At 41.8% G+C, this 22,435-nt stretch overlaps 1 long non-coding RNA gene and 1 pseudogene across 1 annotated transcript; both read left to right on the top strand.

Annotated features, from left to right (window-relative positions):
• The first annotated feature begins 4,610 nt into the window (after positions 1 to 4,610).
• On the top strand, positions 4,611 to 21,986 carry LOC123790075 (uncharacterized). The gene is made up of 4 exons (XR_015725601.1): positions 4,611 to 4,907; positions 5,360 to 5,464; positions 10,981 to 11,062; positions 20,935 to 21,986. It is a non-coding gene; the product is annotated as an uncharacterized LOC123790075 (long non-coding RNA).
• On the top strand, positions 11,141 to 20,937 carry LOC148110822 (uncharacterized; annotated as a pseudogene).
• Positions 21,987 to 22,435: the final 449 nt, after the last annotated feature.

Below are 22,435 nucleotides of genomic sequence, written 5' to 3'. Positions count from 1 at the left end.
GCTTTTGCACAGCAAAGGAAACAGTTGACAAAACCAAAAGACAACTGACAGAATGGGAGAAGATATTTGCAAATGTCTTATCAGATAAAGGGCTAGTAGCCAAAATCTATAAAAAGCTCATCAAACTCAACACCTAAAAAACAAATAACCCAATCAAGAAATGGGCAGAACATATGAACAGACACTTCTCCAAAGAAAACATACAAATGGTCAAGAGACGCATGAAAAAATGCTCAACATCACTTGGCATCAGGGAAATACAAATCAAAAACCACACTGAGACACTACCTCACACTGGTCAGAATGGTTAAAATTAACAAGTCAGGAAACAAATGGCAAGAATGCAGAGAAAGGGGAACCCTCTTATGCTGCTGGTGGGAATGCAAGCTGGTACAGCCACTCTGGAAAACAGTATGGTGATTCCTCAAAAAGTTGAAAATAGAGCTACCCTATGACCCAGAAATTGTACTACTACATATTTACCCAAAGGATACAAACATAGTGATCTGAAGGGGCACCTGCACCCCAATATTTATAGCAGCAATGTCCACAATAGCCAAACTATGAAAAGAGCCCAGATGTCCATCAGCAGATGAATGGATAAAGAAAATGTAGTATGTGGATATATATATATATATATATATATATATATATATATATATATATATATATATATATATAGTGGAATATTACTCAGCCATCAAAAAATGAAATCTTACCCTTTACAATGACGTGGATGGAACTAGAGGGCATTATGTTACGTGAGATAAGTCTAAGGAAGACAAATATATGATTTCACTCGTATGTGGAATTTAAGAAACTAAACAGAGGATCATAGGGGAAAGGAGGGAAAAATAAAATAAGACGAAATCAGAGAAGGAGACAAACCATAAGAGACTCTTAACTACGGGAAACAAACTGAGGGTTGCTGGAGGGGAGGTGGGTAGGGGAATGGGGTAACTGGGTGTTGGGCATTAAGAAGGGCATGTGATATAATGAGCACTGGGTGTTATATGCAACTGATGAATCACTGAACTCTACCTTGAAGCTAATAATACATTATAGGTTAATTAATTGAATTTAAATAAAAATTTAATAAAAGAGGTTCTCTATTATATATATGTTTAAAGATTTTATTTATTTATTAGAGAAAGAGGAGAGGGAAAGGGAGAGAAGCAGACTCCCTGCTGAGTGCAGAGCCAGCCATGGGGCTTGATGTGGGGCTGGACAAGGGGCTCAACCCGGGGCTCAACCTCACGACCCTAAGATCATGACCTGAGTCTAAATCAAGAATTGGACACTTAACTGACTGAACCACCCAGGTGTCCCCTATCATATATATTTTAAAGTTTATTTATAATCTCTACACCCAACGTGGGGTTTGAACTCATGACCATGAGATCAAGAGTTGCATGCTCTTCTAACTGAGCCAGCCAGGTGCCCTGAAGTTCTCTATTACAGATTAAAAATGGTTTAAGACATATCAACCAAATGTAGTGTGTGGAAATTTTTGAAAAATTTTTTTGAAATTTCGAATCCTAATGCAAGCAAATCAACAGTAAAAAGACATTATTGAGGGGCGCCTGGGTGGCACAGCGGTTAAGCGTCTGCCTTCGGCTCAGGGCGTGATCCCAGCGTTATGGGATTGAGCCCCACATCAGGCTCCTCTGCTGTGAGCCTGCTTCCTCCTCTCCCACTCCCCCTGCTTGTGTTCCCTCTCTCGCTGGCTGTCTCTATCTCTGTCAAATAAATAAATAAATAAAATCTTTAAATAAATAAATAAATAAATAAATAAATAAATAAATAAATAAATAAAATCTTTAAAAAAATATTGAAGTTTTGAAGCTGGGTGATGGGTGAAAGTGGATTCATTTTTTATTCTGTCTACTTAATGTATGTTTGGAAATGTCCATAATAAAATTCTTTTTAAGTTTGCAATAAAAATTCACATATTTGCCTATCAGCATGACTGCTTCTCCAGGTTAGATACCTATACATGGAATTCCTAAATATAAGGAATGAGAATTTTTACCTTGACTGGAAATTGCCAAATTTCTCTCTGGGTGTTCGTAACAAGGGGGCTCAGGACAAACTACCCCCAAATATGGCACCTCGGCATACTGAATATTTTAAACTAAAGGAATTTGACACAAATCAGGTGCAGGAAGGGCTCTGATTTTCCCTGAGGCAGGTCATAGGTTCTCATGTGAGAGGTGCCCTCCATATAACCAGAGGAAAGGAGCACCGTTTTCTCCAAGACACCAAGAGGAATCTGAACCGACAGGCCTTGCTGTTTCCCCTAGTTTGCTACACTGAGCTCATATTCCTTTGTCCCACCCCATGTTCCATAAGTCTCTACTCTTCATCAAACTCAGGCCTACCTGCTTCTCAGGTCTCCATTTCCTTTTAAAGGCTCCCATGTTACATAAAACTTACAATAAAGAAATTTATATGCTTTTCTCTTGTTAATCTCTTTTGTTACAGGGCCCCAGCCCAGAATTTAGAAGGGTAGAGCAAAAAAATATATATTTCCTCCCCTATAGTAACAATTTGCCAGTTTCCCACAATCTCCACACACTTGTTTGATGTTTTAATTTCTGTTAATCTGATGGATACAAATAGTCTCTTATTATTTTATTTATTTTTTGAAAAAGATCATTTGGGAGAGAGTAGCAGGATAGGGGAAGGCGCAGAGGAAGAGGGGAAGAAAATCTCAAGCAAACTCCCCACCCAGCTGGAGGCCCCAAGTGGGTTCCATCTTCCAACCTGGAGATCATGACCTGAGCGGAAATTGGGAGTCAGATGCTTAACCAACTGGCCACCCAAGCGTCCTGTTATCTTATCATTTTAAAGTGTATTTTCTTGATGGTTATATTTTGAGCATTTTTCAAACCTTTATGTGTTACTTAAATTTCTTTTGAAAATTGCTTTTCGTATTCTTTGCCCATTTTTGTCCTTTTCTTACTGATTTATAGTTCTTTCATATTCTGACACTAAGTTTTTGTTATATATGTTACAAATATTTCTTTCCAATTTATTCCTTATATTTTAAGTTTGTTTGCAGACACTCTAGCATCCAGAAGTTTTAAATTGTAATGTCAAATATGTCTTAATTTCATTTACAGATTTTGCTCTTTGTTTCTTAGGAATGAAATTAAAATCCCAAGCTCTTATTACTGATTTTAAAAAAATTATTTTTTTATTTTAAGTAAACTCTAGGCCACACATGGGGCTGGAACTCACTACCCAGAGACCAAGAACCTCATGCTCTAGGGACTGAGCCAGCCAGGCACCCCTCTTATTACTGATTTTAATAAGAATGCTTCATAATCTGTCATCAAATGTTTCATTTTCACAAATAGGCTTTTTCAAATGACAGGGTTTTTCTTCCTTTAGTCTGTTTGATCTATTTGATCATCCTTGCACTCCAGAGTTAAATCCTGTCAATATATTTTTTTTTTACTACACTGCTTGATTCAATTTGCTCAAATTGCTAATTTTTTATTTGAACCATGCATCTTTATTCATAAGTGAAACGGGCTTCTGCTTTGAGTTGTCATTGATCGGTTTAGTTCGGTAAGTCTTTAGTGAGATACCAAATCTAAAATATGTAAGCCAATTGTTTATCCCACTCTCCTTCCTTCCAGTTTAGGACTTTCTGAAGCTAGGACCAGCCCTCCGCACTCCCAACACACACAAACCCCAAAGCACTCTTTTTCCAATCCCAGTATGGGGATAATTCCTAGGATTTTGATCCTGCTACCGGGTTTACCCGTACTAAGGGTGATTGAAAGAGCACATTAATGACGGTTTTAACTCAAAGAAATATTTAGTAATTGAGGATGCAAGTCAATAGCTGTGGAGTTCCCTGTGTGTGAGCCTCAATTTCCTTACATGTAAAATGAAACTATTAAAACTAAGTCACAAGTTTGTTTAGAGAAGTCCATGATAAAATGTGTGAAAAGCAACAATGCCCAGGACAAAACAGGTACTCATGACTTTGGCTATCACCATCACCGCTGTCGCTGCTTTCCACGGCGGCAGCGCAGACGCAGGCAGGCAGCCAGGGCGCGGTGCCCGGGGTCAACAGGCCGACCCCCAAGCCCTACTGCCGGGTCCCGGTCTCCGCGGGGCCCCACATGAGAAGGCCAGCGCATCTCTCCTGGCGGAAAATGAGGACCCCATTGCGCAGGTGGCATCCTAACCGGGTTAACGGCCGCGAGCGCCTGGAACCTAGCTAGCGTCGCTCACGAGCTCGCGATGAGTGGCTGCTTTTATGACTGTTATTCACTTTCTCCGGCCCCATCAACAAAGGTGTGCCGAGACTTGTGGCCGCCCGCCAAGTTCCCGAATTTAGCGGAGATTGCAACTTCTCGCCCACCAACCTGCGCTAACTGCTGACGTCGCGCGAGAACCGAGACAAACCGACTAAAATGCCCACCCTGTGCGCAGGCGTACACTGGTGCCCCTGGCTCTAGACCCCGCCCCCAGGCTCGCGCTTGGCCACCGCCTCCTTGGGGTCGCGGCTCGGGATTGGCCCAGGGGCGGCGCGGGCTCTGACTGGCCGAGGCGGAGTCACGAGGGCTCAGTCCCTTTCCCGTGTGCGTGTGGCGCCCAGGCCTCAATCCCCGGTCGCCGCTGGGAGGGCGCTCCAGTCCCGTCGGCGCCTGCGGGCTGCGGCGGGCACTTTTGGGGGCTTCGCGCCCGGCTGTGCAGTGGGCGGCGGCTTTGGGTGGGAGGGGCCGTACACCCGCGATCGCCTCTCCAGGAGGGACGAGACAGTGCGGGTTACCTTGAGAGGTGGGGGTTCTGGGTTCTGGTGTGAGACTCCTTATTTGTGCAATACATTTGCTTGGGGGTAGCGATGGACGCTGCTCCACGTGACACTGAGTTCTCAGTCTGGAAAGGTAAAGACATTTGAATTGTAGGTACTGATTTTTTACCCGCGAGGGGGCGTTATTTTGGCCCTGTGTGCTTTCAGTCGAAAGCAGTGGTAGTGGAAATCAATTTTTAAAAACATCGAAATTTGAAAATGCGTGTTGAAGGGAACAGAATGAGAGGGAAGGGAGGAATTCTTGGAAGCTTGCCTGATACCTCGAGGAGTAAACCGTTTCTAGGTTGTGGCAAAAGACAAGGTATGGGACATCTGACTTAAAAATAGATGCCAAAAATTATCTTTTTCTATGTATTTTGATATTCACTACTGTGAATAAGAGATTCAAAATGAAAGTAACTTTAGGATGAGGGCTGACATGTGTTTATTACAAATAGGAACTTATTACAGATAGTAGAGGAAAAGTGTGCATAGCATGGAACGTTGAAGGCCCTGTGATGAGCCTAATGTGTCCATTTTAAGCAGGAAAAAAATCCAGGTGAACTGAAGAAAATGAGTCTTTTTCTGAAGGAGATAGAAGATGGGGAAGATGAGACGTCGGAAGAGAAGGACAGTGAAAGTAGAGATGAGGTAACTGTATATACAGCACAGAGCAGAATGACTTAGTAATGTCAACAACCCAAATCCAGAGGAAAACAGTTGAACTGCCTTGTTTAATCTCAAAAGTGGTATTGTGAACACACTCTGACCACTTTCACAAGCCCACCCTAGACTCAATACCAAAATCTGACCCAGTCATTTTTAGGGGGAAAAAAAAATTGCAGACCACTCCCATGAACATAGATGCGAAGTGAGGTTTGTTTTGGGGGAATGCAGAAGTGTTTTTTGTTTGAAAAGTGATATTGGTTGCCCGGAAATACTGGTTTGAAAGAAAATCTCTTGATTCTTCAGATTGCTTCATTAAATTCCATTAGTTTGTGTGCCTGCCAAACATCTGTGTTTCCATATTTATTTTGACAAATATTTAGGTCCTTACTATGTTCTCTGCTTCTGGCTGGGAGCCTCTGTGTTAGTATTGGAATATGGATAGGTTTAAGTTGAGTCCTAAAAGAATTGAGGTGGATGAGTGGTACACAGCCCATGAACGGTGAATGCTTCATGTGTATGGCCACTGTGCTAGGCTTTATTTATTTATTTTTATTTTTAAAAGATTTTATTTATTTATTTGACAGAGAGGCAGCGAGAGAGAAACACAGCCAAGGGGAGTGGGAGAGAGAGAAGCAGGTTTCCCACTGAGCAGGGAGCCCGATGCGGGGCTCGATCCCAGAACGCTGGGATCATGACCTGAGCCAAAGGCAGATGCTTGACGACTGAGCCACCCAGGCGCCCCCTGTGCTAGACTTTAATGCATCATCTCATTTCATTCTCAAAGCAACCGTATTAGGCAGGCATCATCAGCTCCATTTTATACATGGCGAAACAGATGTAGCCATTAACGTACTTGCTCATGGTTTTGTAATTAATAAGTGACAAAGCAGGGATTATACAGGGTTCTGCTGAATCCAAAGCCCCTACCCCTTCCTGGTTCATTTTTTTGTTCTCCCAAGCAACTCGTTTTGAGAGGCAGCCAACATGTATTTATTGTCCGCTTTGAGCAGCCAGTTGCATAATAAAAACTTTATTCAACCCTATTTTGTGTAGTAGTTTTAATCAATCAAAAGTGAATTATCCATACATACCTTTTGATTTTAATTTAAAACATGTTAAATGTGGGGGCGCCTGGGTGGCTCAGTTGGTTAAGTGTCTGCCTTCAGCTCAGGTCATGATCCTGGGGTCTTGGGAGCCAGCCCCGAGTGGGGCTCCCTGCTCAGCAGAGAATCTGCTCTCTCTCTCTTTGTCAGATAAATAAATAAAAATCTTAAAAAAAAAACAAGCACCAAAAAACCCATGTTAAATGTGTATTCGTTTAGGAATATTTTGATGTGGGAGTAAGGCCTTGTTTTTGACTTCGGGTTCAGTGTGGGAGTAGTTTGTTTTCCCAGTACAAAGTACACCCATAAGTGCAGCTTCTGTAACTCGAAGTTTCTTTTTTTCTTTTTTAAGTTTTTATTTAAGTAGTCTCTGTGTCCAAAGTGGGGCTGAACTCAACAGCCTGAGATCAAGAGGCCTGTGCTCTTCCGACTGAGCCAGGTAGGCATCCCAAATTTGTTTCTTTAAAGTAAAGCAAAGCCTTAAAAAATCCTAGTAAAGCAATTTGAATACTCCTACATTTTTACCATTTTTTCCATCTTTTTATGGTTGCTCACCCATACCTGATTTGACTACAGTTTTTTAAGCTTTATCAAATATGTCCATAGCATTCAACGTGGTTTTCACAGATCCAGTAACTTACTTTTTGCATTGGTTTATATGATTTTATTATGCAATTGAAACCGCAAATATAACGGTCATATGCAAGTTTAGAACAAACACAATTGATGCTTATTAAGGATATACTTTTGCCCATATGGCAATAGAAATCGCCAGGTGTTCTGTAAGTACCACAGAGGAACCTGCTAGCCACACGTGCTTGGCATTTCATGGACATCAAGTTAGTAAGTCCTGTTTGGAGTGGAGACTGTCGTTATTCTAGCCATAGGTATAGGTTAGTATGATGTGGTTAAGTAGACATAGTTAGACACAGTTAAGTGTACATCTGCTGTATGGTGATGTTCACTATACGTTGCATTAGCTTTTGTAGCAATCAGCCAGAAAATTCTTGGTGAATGCAACTTTTTTTTTTTTTTTAAAGATTTTATTTATTTATTTGACAGAGAGAGACAGCCAGCAAGAGAGCAAACACAGGCAGGGGGAGTGGGAGAGGAAGAAGCAGGCTCCCAGCAGAGAAGCCTGATGCGGGGCTCAATCCCAGGACTCCGGGACCACGCCCTGAGGTGAAGGCAGACGCTTAACGACTGAGCCACCCAGGCGCCCCCTAAAGTGTGATTTCTATAATGGTTTCCTCTGATCAGTGCAGCATACAGAAGTATGCTCACAGATAAACTTTTAGGGTAACCAGACCCTAAAGTTGGCTCATCTCTTAGGGCACCTGGCTGGCTCAGTTGGAAGAGCATGCTTACTCTTGATCTAGGGGTTGTGAAGAGATTACTAAAAAAATAAATAATATAAATAAAACCCTCATCTCTTTCACATAACTTCCCTGATCCCACATCATTCCCATGCCAGATGAACGGGTCCCTCATCTGCTTGCCTATAAATTGTGTTCATAACCAGTAATGCTATCACATTGTAGTTACTGATCTCTTCCTGTGATGTGGATTGAGAGCTATATATACCAGTTGTATTCATTTGCTAGGTTCGCCTTTTTTTTTTAAAAGATTTTATTTATTTATTTGAGAGAGAGAGAGCATGAGCGGTGGTGGAGGGGCAGAGGGAGAGGGAGAAGCAGGCTCCCCGCTGAGTAGGGAGCCCTATGTGGGGGCTCAATCCCAGGACCTGAGATCGTGACCTGAGCTGAAGGCAGATGCCTAACCCACTGAGCCACCCAGGCGCCCCTCAGGTTACCTTAATAAAATATCACATACTGGGTGACCGAAACAACAGAAATTTATTTTCTCATAATTCTAAAGGCTAGAAGTTGAAAATCAAGTTGTTGACAGGTTTGGTTTCTTCTGAGGCCTCTCTTCTTGGCTTGTAAATGTCTGCCTTCTCACTATGTCTTCCCATGGTCGTTTGTCTATCTTCTGTAGCCTAATCTCTTACAAGGACAGCAGTCATATTGGATTAGGGCTTACTCAAATGACCCATTTTAACTTAATTTCTTCTTTAAAGACCTGTCTCCAAATACAGTAACATTCTTAGATACTGTGGATTAGGACTTTGACATATGGATTTTCGTGGGATATAGTTCAGCTCCTAACACCAGTCACGCCTTCCCTCCGTTATGACATTGTTCCTAGTTAACACTGGCAAGATGAAGACACTTGTTTTATTTATTGCTCATAGTTCTTCACATTGTCCTTTTGTGTATGGTGAGACTTCATTCAATGTTTTGCTTAAATTTTAATCTATTTTTTTTAAAGATTTTTAAATTTATTTGAGAGAGAGAAAGCGCATGTGCTTGCACGAGAGTGCAGGGAAGGGCAGAGGGAGAGAGAGAGAATCTCAAGCAGATTCCGTGCTGAGCATGGGACCTGATGTGGGGTTCGATCTCACGACCCTGAGATCATGACCTCAGCTGAAACCAAGAGTCGGGTGCTTAACTGACGGTGGCACCCAGGCGCCCCTAACATTTTTGTCTTTAGTTATTTAGTTTTATAGTACCATGCCCAGTTATCAGTGGCTGTGGGATGGAATTGATGGTACAATTAGGAAGCACGAGGCCCAATCTTTGGGGCTTGGCTCTCATTCCTCTGTATGTTCCAGGTGCCTGTTGTGGCCCTTTGTGTTTATTTGTATGTAAAGAGTTGGCACTCTAGGGGTGCCTGGCTGGCTCAGTTGGTGCATGCAGTGTGTGACTCTTGAACTCTGGGTTGTGAATTCAAGCCCCACGGTGGGTGTAGAGATTACTTTAAAATAAAATCTTGAAAAAAAGAAAAAAACACGAAAGAGTTGGCATTCTGATGACATGTGGAGCCACCTAAACAGTAGTTCACTTGGTATATTTTCCTAGGGCAGTAGCTTGGAAACTTCTGGAAACTTAGTTTCTCCCGTGTAAAGGATTTGATAGCTCTAAGTGAAGTCTAGGATTTTTTTTTTTTTTTCTTTCCCTGTTTCTTTAGACAAGCATGCCAGGTGGTGCTGGGAGCTCTCTTACTACACATTGAAAATTTCGTCTTAGAGAGCTCAGCATAGACATTGACACACGTGCCTGACCGAATCTTGTACTTGCTGACCGTACAGTGTGGTTATAGCCTCGTGGGCGCAGGGAAGATGTGCTTTCAGTGTTGCCACTTCTCCTCTCCAGTTTGTCACCCCTCAGAAGAGTGGTAGGAAGATGACTACCGCTCCAGAAAATAAAGGAGAGGAAAAAAAGCCTCTAGCTCCTGTGTTTGCTGAGAAACTAATATCACCACACAGGAAGGCAGCCACATGGGCCCTGTTGCCAAAAGACAGGAGTGCCAAGTTCAATGACCATGAGAGGAGACATGGGAGCTGTGAGGAGGAAGAAGATAAGAACGCTGAGTTGGGCCAGGATAAGGAAGGTGATGAATCCTCTTCTGGGGGCAGCCCTGCCTGCCATTCCACATGGATGCTAGACGGGTTCTGTGAAGATCCCACCCTGCAGAAAGTTGCCTTGGCAATCCCTGGCTGACTTTTCAGGCATGGCCTCGTGCATGAGGAATCTCAGTGGACCTTTGACCTCTGCTGTCCACATGACCAGAATCAGAGTTTTCTGTGAATATTATCCATTAATTGTTTCTGTCATGGTGCATATGAGCCATGCAGGTTAATGGTCCCCCAAACTTAATTGTCAGTGATTTTCTTTTTGTCTTGACGGAGTCTGTGTAACGCTGCAAATGATACTGCTTCCAAAGAAGGAATTATTAATATTTTTATTTAAATACAATGGTAGTACATTTAAAATTATTTCAAAATAAGAGGTTAAAGTGGCATTGAATTTTTTCCTTAGTTTGGTGTATTATAGTCTGATTTACGAGCAGTTTCTCTGAAAGAACCATGTGTTATTCTCATTCTTAACAAGTCTGTGTGGCAGTAATTGACGACGTGGGTTTTCATTTAGATTCTGAAGAAGCCGGGTGTCCTCCATGGGCCAGAGGGAGAACAGTCCTTCCTGTGGGGTTGGGGGGAGATGAGCAGGACCACAACTGTGATGACAAAGGCTGTGAGGAAGAGGAGGAGGAAGGCCAGAATGACCTAAATCAGCTCAGTTGAGGGCTGGCCCATAGCAAGGCATTGGATTTGGAAGGGAAGGGCAAGGCCGTTGGATTTCTTTTGGAACTTGAAGAACGTTCTGATTAATTTATAAATGCTTTTGAAAGTACTCTGTCCAGACCTAAGCCATACGTCTTGTGAAGAGTCGACATTACTGCAGGTGTGACATTTGTGGATAGAGTAAAAGCTCCTAGTTTACTCATGAGTGGTACAGATCATTAAAACTAGAATACTCTGGCTTTTCCCCACAGAGCCTGTCAAAAAAACACCTGATAAATGGAAGAAGGAGATGGCAGAAGACTTCCCCGGAAACCAAAAGATAGAAATTGGAAGGTAACTTCTTCACTGTGTTTTAAAGCACAAGCCAAAGCATGGAGAATTTCATATTAACAGAATAGGTGTCGTGTAGGTATGAGATTTGTGGACACAGTAAAAGCCCAAGCGGTAAGGGGATTTTTACTGTCGTTTGGTGTTACAGTGCGCCAGAATCTTTAGTGGAATTTTCTTCTAGCGTCATTGTTTCTGAACTGTTTATTTGAGTTTCCTCTCCTTCCCTTTCCTTTCCTTTCCTTTCCTTTCCTTTCCTTTCCTTTCCTTTCCTTTCCTTTCCTTCCTCTCCCTCTCTCTCTCTTTCTTTCTTTCTTAAACTTTTGTGTGGCAGTCGAACCACCTGTAACTTTCAAACTGTTGGAAACTTGAATTTCAACAAAACTGCTGCTGAGCAAAAAACGGGTCTCAGTGAATTTTTTGCTAAAAATGATCTCACAGTTGTTGGTGTCAGAGTTGGCTTGTTCAAGTAAATACTGATAATGTATTTAGAGCATTAAGCATTAAGTATTAATAGAGCATTAAGCAATAATGTATTAAATAAAAGCATGAAGATTACCAGCCCAGCATTATTATCCCTGCAGAAATTAGGAGTTCCAGTAGCTTTCTGTTTCATTGTGGGTTCTGCCTTGTCACATCCTTTTGTTACTTGCTCTTCACTCCACGGTGGGGTTTTACCTCAGCCTCTTGCAGTTGACGTTAAGTACAGTAGTCTCATAGCCACAGGGCTACTGGGATACGGGAATAGGTTCTAAGACCCCCATGGATGCCTGAAGCCACAGAACGTACTGAGCCCTGCTTAAGCTACATTGTTTCTTTTACATACATATCAATGATAAAGTTGAATTTATAAATTAGCCACCTCAAGAGATTAACAATAATATAAAATAGGACAATTGTAACAATATCCTGGAATGAAAGTTATATGAATGTGGTTTCTCTCTCTCAAAATATCTTACTGTACTGTACTCGCCCTCCTTGTGATGATGTGAGATGATAAAATGCCTCCAGGATGAGCTCGAGTGAGGCGCCTGCCGTAGGCATTGCCACCTAGCTTGGGAGTACTGTTGGCTTCTTGATGCTAGGTCGGAAGGAGGATCCTCTGCTTCCAGACCACACAGTTGACTGTGGGTAACTGAAGCCATGGATAAGAGGGACTCCTGTATTTAAAAATCCCTCAGTGGCTCTTAGATAATCCATTAGGTTGAAACTCTACTATCCCATTTTTCCAGTTGAAATGTTAAAATAATCCCGAGATTTTCCTTATCGTTACAGAAACATATTTCCATGATTTTCCACTGTGAGCAATGTTATTTGCCTGGAATTATTTTAAACTAAGTCACACCTTTAATCACAACCCCCTAGCAATGGTGGCAAATATAGGTCCTGTATCACTTCTGCTTTTTTGCCAAATTGCATTTTATCTTTCTCACTTCTTTTGCATCAGAAGCGTATTTCCTGGGTGTGAGCGTATTTTATAGTGCTCAGACTGTCTTAGGTAAAAACAAAAAGATAATAATAAGAGTAAACATTCTTTGAGCACTCACTGTTCCAGGCATTGTTCTTCGTTCCTTACTTATATGAACTCGTGGAATCCTTTAGGACAGCCCTCAGTGGTAATTATTGACATCATCCTCATTTCACAAAGGAGAAGATTTAGGCACAGAGAAGTTGAGTAATGTGCCCAATATCACACAGTGAGAAAACAGCAGAGCTGGTATTTGAGGCCACAGAGCCTCTGCCACAGCTTTAGTCAGATTGTGCTGACGGGTTTTGTTAACTGTATTTTGTAACATTGTTGCATTTGTAGTAAACAAGAATTCCTTTTGCATTAAAAACCCTTTTTGTTGGGGCGCCTGGGTGGCACAGTCGTTAAGCGTCCGCCTTCGGCTCAGGGCGTGATCCCAGCGTTCTGGGATTGAGCCCGCATCAGGCTCCTCTGCTAGGAGCCTGCTTCTTCCTCTCCCACTCTCCCTACTTGTGTTCCCTCTCTCGCCGGCTGTCTTTCTCTCTCAAATAAATAAATAAATAAATAAATAAATAAATAAATAAATCTTTAAAAAAAAATCTTTTTGTAAGGGCCCCTGGGTTTGCTAACACGTTCCTCATTAGGAGCGATGTTTTTGTTCCAATTCACAAATGCAGATGGCTTTCTTAAAACGAAAATTCAAAACCTTATAATTTCAAGCTTTATTTTCTATAGTTTTTAGTTAAATTCAGTCAGTTGCTAAACAGAAAAGTAATAAAGATTTCAGTAGGTGAATTTGCACTGACTCCTCTTAGTCCTTGCTCTAGAACAGGGTTTCTCGATTTTGGCACTTTGACATTTTCGGCCAGATAATTCTTTGTTGTGGGGGACTGGCTAGTGGATTGTAGACTGTGTAACAGCAGGCCAGGATTCTACCGACTCATTCTAGAAGCACTCTCTGGTTTTTCTCAAACTTGCCCGGGGTGAGAGCCACTCCTCTCTGGTTACTTGATAGCATTTGTATTGCTAGTTGGTGGAGCCTTGGTTTTAAAATTGTAAATGACTCACTGCTGATTTCCACTTTCACATCCAGTCTGACTAGCCCACCCTAAGTCACGTGCCTTTTGATCTTACCTAGGGGTTTTTTTCTCTTTTCTTTTACATCTCTGTAGGAAATTTGGTTATGTGAATTTTAAGTCTGCTGATGACTAGGGAAAAGCCTTGAAACTTAGTGAGACAAAGGTCCTTGGGTATGAAATTAAATTGAGAAAACCAAAAGGAAAGGAAGTAAAGAAAGGCAGGCAAACAAGGTAATGTGTTTCTAGACACCTGTGTGTCTAGATGACTCTGGGTCAGGAATGGGTCTTGGATTCTTTTTTTTTTTTTTTTAAAGATTTTATTTATTTAGTTGACAGAGACAGCAAGCGAGAGAGGGAACACAAGCAGGGGGAGTGGGAGAGGAAGAAGCAGGCTCCTAGCAGAGGAGCCTGATGTGGGGCTCGATCCCATAATGCTGGGATCAAGCCCTGAGCCGAAGGCAGACGCTCAACGACTGCACCACCCAGGCGCCCCGAGTCTCGGATTCTTAATTCTGTGCAAGTAGTCAGTTACAACCAGGTCACCTCCTTGTGCAGCACAAACTTTGTCTGCATTGCTCGAGCTGCATGGCTCACCTTCCCTGTCATAATGTTCTTTGTCTACCATACTCTCTGTCTTAGGTACCTTACCTTCTCTGCCATAATGTTCTGTCCAGGACTCATTCCCTGGCTACCTGCAACCCATCCACAGAATCTCAGCTTAAAGATCACTTCTTCGGGGGCGCCTGAGTGGCACAGCGGTTAAGCGTCTGCCTTCGGCTCAGGGCGTGATCCCAGCGTTATGGGATCGAGCCCCACATCAGGCTCTTCTGCTATGAGCTTGCTTCTTCCTCTCCCACTCCCCCTGCTTGTGTTCCCTCTCTCGCTGGCTGTCTCTATCTCTGTCAAATAAATAAATAAATAAAATCTTTAAAAAAAAAAATAAATAAAGATCACTTCTTCGGGCACTGGGTGGCTCAGTCATTAAGCATCTGCCTTCGGCTCAGGGCATGATCCCAGAACCCTGGGATGGAGCCCTGCATCAGGCTTCTCCGCTGGGAGCCTGCTTCTTCCTCTCCCACTCCCCCTGCTTGTGTTCCCTCTCTCGCTGGCTGTATCTCTCCCTGTCAAATAAATAAATAAAAATCTTAAAAAAAAAAAAAAAAAAAAGATCACTTGCTCAAGTCAGAAAAAGTTTCCCTTACTTCCACACTAGGTTAAGTCTTTTCGGGGGTGTGGGGGGGTGATTTTCTAAGGGGGGACTTTTTCTTTTTCTTTTCCTTTTTTTTTTTTTGAGAGAGAGAGTGAGAGAGCATGTGTGAGTATGGGGGGCAGAGGCAGAAGGAAAGAGAATCTTTAAGTAGGCTCCACACTGAGCATGGAGCCCAACTTGGAGCTCAGTCCTACAATCCTGAGATCGTGACCTGAGCTAAAATCAACAGTCGGGTACTTAATCAACTGAGCCACCCACATGCCCCTCTTTTTTTTTTTTTTTTAACTTTATTTATTTATTTTGAGTAATCTCTCCATCCAATGTGGGGCTCAAACTCACAACCCGGAGATCAGGAATCATATGCTCCTCTGTCTGAGCCAGCCCAGTACCCCTAGGCTAAGTCTTTACTGGATGTTCTCATTTTCCTTATTACTTTTCCTTCTTGGCACTTACCAGAGTTTGTAATTATGTGACTATTTGCTTACTAGCCTTTTCCCCCAACAAGACCACATTCCTGAGAGTAGAGGCTAAGTCTGTATTTTCACGTAGCATGTAGCATAGGCCCTTGCGCAGATATGTGTCCAAAGCTTTGTTAAATGAAGGAATATGTATTGCTATTAACACTCTCCAACTTCTGGAGAAGTATTTTTTCTCCTTTAGAGAACTTTGGATGCTTATTAGATCTAAACTCGGACTAAAAATACTCGTGTGTTATGTAGATCGGAATGCCAAAACACTTTTGATCAAGAACCTGCCTGACAAAGTGAGTTAAAAGAAGTGTTTAAGGATGCCTTTCAAATCAGATTGGCCATCGAGGATGGGACAAGTAAAGGTGTGTTTTGTACCTATATTGGAAAAGAAAGAATTTCTCCTGGATTCAGACATTAACAGAATTTCATTACTTTCTCCTAAATCACTTACGCCTGATTTTAGAGAAGGGAAAAGTAGTTATCCAACCTTTCTACCAGCTGGCATAAAAAACTGAAGGGGGCATCCATCATAAATGGACAGCCAGAAGCTTCTAGAAAACTGTAGTGGTGTGACTGAGAAATGAAGACTTACTCTGTGAAGTTCAGGATTGAAGATTAGAAGAATTCAGTCATAGGTTATTTCCATTCTTCCCTCCCCAGGGTTGCCTCTAGTAAAGCAACATGCCTGCTGACTTGCCTGGACAGGTACCAAAACAGAGCATTGAATTGGTCCATTAGAACTCTGTTGTGATAATTAATGAAACACTAGCACTATGTAACTAGGCTTTGGTAGAATAAGAGGGAGAATGTGGTAAAATTAGGAAGTATGGAGTGGGATGTATTTTTGAGGAATTTTCTTTTTTTAAAATATTTTATTTTTAGGTAATATCTGCACCCAACGTGGGGCTCAAACTCACAACCCTGAGATCAAGAGTTGCATGCTCCACTGACTGAGCCAGCCAGGTGCCCCTATTTTGAGGGAATTCGTAGTGAGGTGCAGCTTGCATATCAGGATTACAGGTACATTTGAGTGAAAATAGTTGGTGTAGGTGAACTCTAAAATAGTCTCTACCTGTGTATTCTGAGTAACGTAGTCTCTGGAAAAGAATCCTGCCAATTCAGAAAACAAGTCTGAAAGGATAAATCCCATATTGTTAGCAATTTGCTATTGTCAGTGTTTCCTGTGAGGAGATTTGGGGGCTCTCTGTTATGCTTGTAGTCAGCACTGCTGGAAAACGACAAAACAAAAAATTGCTGCCCAAAGACATTGAATTTCTGTAATGTTAATTAAGTTTTGATTACATATACTTAAGACTTTAGAATCATTCCTTTACATGAGAAATTATTACAGAGGGGAGTTAGGAGATGCCAGGGAATCCATGACCATGTTAAATAAAGCATAATACCTATGTCAGAAGTGAGTGTGGTGCGTTCTTCAAGAATATTCTTACTCAGGGGCACCTGGGTGGCTCAGCCGTTAAGCGTCTGCCTTTGGCTCAGGTCATGATCCCAGGGTCCTGGGATCAAGCCCCACATCGGGCTCCCTGCTCGGCAGGAAGCCTGCTTCTCCCTCTCACACTCCCCCTGGTGTGTTCCCCCTCTCGCTGTCTCTCTCTGTCAAATAAATAAATAAAATATTTAAAAAAAAAAAAGAAAAGAAAAAGAATATTCTTACTCAGAAGATCCTTACTTTGTATCTTTCACCAAAGTAAGTTACAGGTTCATGAAGGATTGCAATGAAAATATGAAATCATAAAGTACTGGAGGGAGACATAGAGATTGCTTTGTTTTGTTTGTTTATTTTTAACAATCTGCAAGAGAGGGAGGCCTGTTAAGTATGACACAAATACTGGAAGATAAATTTGACTACATAAGTATAAAACACTTCTACGTGGGGAAAAAAAATCCCATAAACAAAGTCAAAAAGCAAGTGACAAACCAGGAAAAAGAAATTCATAATTTCTATCAAACTGAGGGCTAATTTGCTGATAAATAAAGTGCATTTCACGAATCAGTAAGAAAAAAACCAACAGGGGCGCCTGGGTGGTGCAGTTAGTTGAACGTCTAACTCTTGGTTTTGGCTCAGGTTGTGATCTCGGGGCTGTGGAATTGAGCCCTATGTCTGGCTCCGAGCTCAGCATGGAGTCTGCTAGAGATTCTCTCTCTCTCTCCCTCTGCCGCTCATGTTCTCTCCGTGTCTCTCTCTAAAATACATAAATCTTAAAAAAAAAAAAAGAAAAAGAAAAAGACCAAGAACCTAGTAAAAATATTGGCAAATTATGAACAGGAAGGTCACAGAAAAGAAATTTTCTTTTGGGGCGCCTGGGTGGCACAGCGGTTAAGCGCCTGCCTTCGGCTCAGGGTGTGATCCCGGCGTTATGGGATCGAGCCCCACATCAGGCTCCTCTGCTGTGAGCCTGCTTCTTCCTCTCCCACTCCCCCTGCTTGTGTTCCCTCTCTCGCTGGCTATCTCTGTTAAATAGATAAATAAAATCTTTAAAAAAAAAAAAAAGAAATTTTCTTTTGAACATAAGAAAAGATACTTATCCTCCCTCATACTAAAAGAATTGTAAATTAAAATGCAATTTTAATTAATTTATTTAGATGCAACATTTTACCTATTAGATGTTAACAGATCAAAAAGTGTATTCCACAGTATTGAAGAGGGTTGGAGAAACTGGCATGCTCAGACGTTGTTGGTAGAAGGGAAATTGGTGAAGTCTCTGTGGAGATGAGTTAGTATCTATCAGTTATAGTTGCATGTACCATTTTATCCTGCAGTTCCACTCCTAAGAATGTATCCCACAGATAGACTCAGACAAGTGTGACATAATGTATTACAAAGTTGGTTGGTGCAAAATTAGAATTAATGTGAATAACTATCAATAGAAAACTGCTAAAATTTTCTGGTAGGTTTAAAGGATATTATACCATGCAGTTGTAAAACGAAGTGAAACAGCACTTTGTGTACCCATGGAAAACAATCTCCAATATAAAGGCAAAATATAGAACAGTGTGTATATAATATTCTTTTTATGTAGAAACATGACGGAGGACATACATACACAAAAATTAACTCAAAATACATCAAAGACCTAAATATAAGAGCTGAAACAAAACTATGGTAAAAACACAGGAGTAAATCCTTGTGATCTTAGGTTAGGGTGTTGTGCAGGCGATAAAAGAGAAGATTGACAAGTTGGGCTTTCTCAAAAACGTTTATACTTCAAAGGACACTATACAAAAAGTCAAGAAAACTCTACAGACTGGGAAAAAATACAGCAAATCATGTATCTAATAAGGGCCTTGGATTCGGAATATGTGAACAACTCTCACAACTCAGTAATTAAGACTACCCAATTAAAAAATGGGCAAAGAGCTTGAATGGACATTGCTCCAAACAAAGCATATGAATGGCCAATAAGAACACGAAAAGATGCTCCATATGAGTTGTTAAGGAAATGCAAATCAAACCATGGTGTGATCCCACGTCCCACCCATCAGAGCGGCTGCAATAAGAAAGGCAGGCAATAGCAAGTGTTGGCAAGGCACTGGGGAAATTGGAACCCTCATTCATTGCCGGCGGGAATGTAAGATAAAATAGTGCAGCTGCTTGGGAAAACGGTTTGGCAGTTTCTCAAAATGTTAAACAGAGAGGTGCCATATGGTGCAGCAATTCTGCTACTAGGTGCAAGCGTAATGAAAACGTATAGCCACGCACTTCTACACGTGTTCAGATCACCGTCATTCATAATAGACAAAAAGTGGAAACAACCCCAAATGTCCACCAGCTGATGAATGGATAAACAAAATGTGGTATTTCCATACAAGGTGATATAATCCTGCCGTAAAAAGGAAAGACGTACTGACACATGCTACAACTTGGATGAATCTGGAAAACATTAGGCTAAGTGAAAGAAGCCAGACACAAAGATTGCATATTCATATGATCCCATTTATACAAAATGTCCAGAATAGGCAAGTAGCATGGAAGTTGGGCCAAGGGATGGATTGAGCTGGAGGGATTGAGGAGTGACTGCTGATGGATATTTTGGGAGATGATAAAAATGTTCTAAAATGAGATCATGATGATTCTATAGAATTCTGTAAATATACTAGAAACCATTATACACTTTGTTTTTATTTTTTTTAAAGATTTTATTTTTAAGTAATCTCTAACCCAGTCTGGGACTTGAACTCACAACCCTGAGATCAAGAGTTGTATGCTCCACCGACTGAGCCAGCCAGGCACCCCTCATTGTACACTTTATTTTTTTATTTTTTTAAAAAGATTTTATTTATTTATTTGACAGAGAGACAGCCAGCAAGAGAGGGAACACAAGCAGGGGGAGTGGGAGAGGAAGAAGCAGGTGCCCAGCAGAGCAGGGAGCCCAATGCAGGGCTCGATCCCAGGTCCCTGGGATCATGCCCTGAGCAGAATAAAGACGCTTAACGACTGAGCCACCCAGGCGCCCCTCGTTGTACACTTTAAATAGATGAATTTTAAGATATGTAAATTATATCTCAGTCAAGCTTTGAAAAATAGAGTGTGTATATGTGTACGTTTGCTTTTATATGTATGGCGTGTTGCCTGTAAGGATAGAAATTGGGCAGAAGGCACACTTCACCATATCCTTTTCTACCTTTGCATTTTGAATCCTCTATGTGCATTACTAATTCAGAAGACAAATAAAAGTACTAAATGTTGACTATTCCTCATTCTCTCCCCCACACGATCCCCACAATTGCAGGATTGCGTATGTTGACTGCAAGTCACAGGCTGATGCAGAGAGAGCCTTGGACAAGAAACAAGGAACAAAAGATCAGTGGGCTTGCCACAGTTCTGGACCATGTTAGAGAGAAAAGCCAAGGCCAAGAAGGGAGAGGCGGGAAGCACAGCACATGGAGAAGTAAGGGATGCTAACCAGAGAGGGGCTAGCAGGAGGATAGGGACACTTAATGGGGCGCCTGGGTGGCGCAGTCGTTTAAGCGTCTGCCTTCGGCTCAGGGCGTGATCCCGGCGTTCTGGGATCGAGCCCCACATCAGGCTCCTCCGCTGGGAGCCTGCTTCTTCCTCTCCCACTCCCCCTGCTTGTGTTCCCTCTCTCTCTGGCTATCTCTATCTCTGTCGAATAAATAAAAAAAATCTTTAATAAAAAAAATTTAATGTAGACTGGTCACAATTAGTAAGTGTTAGCACCGATGGCAATACAGCACTGGTTGGGGTTGAATAACTTGTTACAAAACTTCAATCTAAAGTGTCAGGGCTTTGCAAAGACAGAACTGAAGTCTGTCCGTGGCCTCATTCTCCGGGAATCACTTTGTACTAAAAAGTTAAAAATGGATTATGTCATGAACATAGTGATTCATGCCATAACCTGGATCTGTACCCGTGGCTCAGACCGCAGAAAGGTCAGTGCTTTGTTCAGCGAGTTAGATGAATGGTATGGAAGCCTGTTCTGCTTCATGGGATGTAAGTGGCTGAGTTGTGGCGCTCGGGCAGTTTTTCGAACTGTTGGAAGAAATTGATTTTTTCATGTCTTCTAAAGGAAAATTGATTCTTCGGCTTACTAGCAAAGATTGGGTCAAAGACTTAGCCTTTTTGGTTGACGTTATGACTTACTAAACATGTTGGATATTTCTCTGCAAAGGCGCTCACAGGTGGTTACACAGGATGTACGATTCAATTTGCTCCTTCCTAACGACACTGAGTCTTTGGGAAACTTGTTTGGCAAGGAACAATCTGGCCCACTTCCCTACGCTGAAATTAGTTTCTGAAGATGAAAGAGATGGCCTGAACTATATTTCCCGAATTAAAGACTTGAAGACTGAATTCCAAAAATGGTTCTCTGATTTCAAACTTTATGAAACTGAACTGACATTGTTCAGTTCACCTTTCTCGATCAACATTAATAATGTGAGCAAAGAGCTACAAATGGAAGTTCTTGAATTGCAGGGCAACACGCTCCTGAAACTGAAATATGATGGTATTGGGATCCCAGAATTCTACAAGTATCTTGGGAATGGTTACTCTAAATCTAAAAACCACTGTGCAAAGATTCTGTCCATGTTTGGAAGTACCTACGTTTGTGAGCAGCTCTTTTCTGTCATGAAACAACATGAAACTAAATATTGCTCCCGGTTAAAGGACTCAGAGATGAATTCTCTGCAGCGCGTTTCTGCACAAGGTTCCCGGCCTGACCTTGATTGACACCTGGGGGCTTAAGAAGGGAAAGTCTGATGTCGGATTTCAAATCTAAGGAGAAAGAAACTATGAGACTTTAGATAATTATTTCTCCTTCCAAATTATATTTGTTCACCATCAAATTTAAAGTACAGTCTCTAGCATCATATGTTTGTATTTATCACATATGAAATAAAGTTCGATTATACCTTGGCAGTTGTATTTTCCTGTACATGGCTTTTCTGGCTCTTAGAGTGATTCAAGTTGATAAACCTCTGCCCTAAAAGGAGCCACATTTTTCCTAAAGGCACTCGTGAGCCAGGGATGTGAACCAGGAGTCAGCTGGATGAATGGGATGTTTATATGCCTAGCGCAGCTCTGTCCCCAAGGACGACAGACCTGCTACCCTGATCTTGGGACTCAGGCCAGAATAACCCCCCTCCCTGGACAGAGCTTGGACAGCATAGCCAGTACTCGCCTCTGGGCTTCTTTTTTGGTGTTTCCATTTTGGATTTACACATTTCTTTGCAATTTCAACATTGTTGGTTAGCATTAGAATAAGTTGTGGCTGGCCCCAAAGCCGTTCTGCCTCCTACAGGCAGGGGTGGGCATCTTCTTGGCATCAGGGCCACCCCAAGGGGATGCAGAATGAGGCGGCTGTGTGTTTAAGAGTTTATGAGCATTCTTCCAGGGAGAAGGTCCATAGCTACCAACAGCGTCTTAAAGAGTTCTGTGACCCAAAAGGTGCTTCTCCACTGTGAAATTGGGACATGACTCTCACTGTTACAGAAACTGTATCTTTAAAAGTCAGTCCAATTATAAAAGTGATATATACTTATTGTAGAACATTTGGAAACTACAAAGAACTAGAGCAAAAAACCTATACTCTAAACAACGAGAGTTTACCCCTGTAAATATTTAGGTATGTTTATTTCTTTCAATTTTCTGTGTATTATTTTATATGGTTG

This window comes from Ursus americanus, chromosome 1 (assembly GCF_024610735.1).
Source record: "Ursus americanus isolate L20-20 chromosome 1, mUrsAme1.1.p, whole genome shotgun sequence".
Lineage (NCBI taxonomy): Eukaryota > Metazoa > Chordata > Mammalia > Carnivora > Ursidae > Ursus > Ursus americanus.
This window is presented reverse-complemented; position numbering and strand designations above follow the sequence as displayed.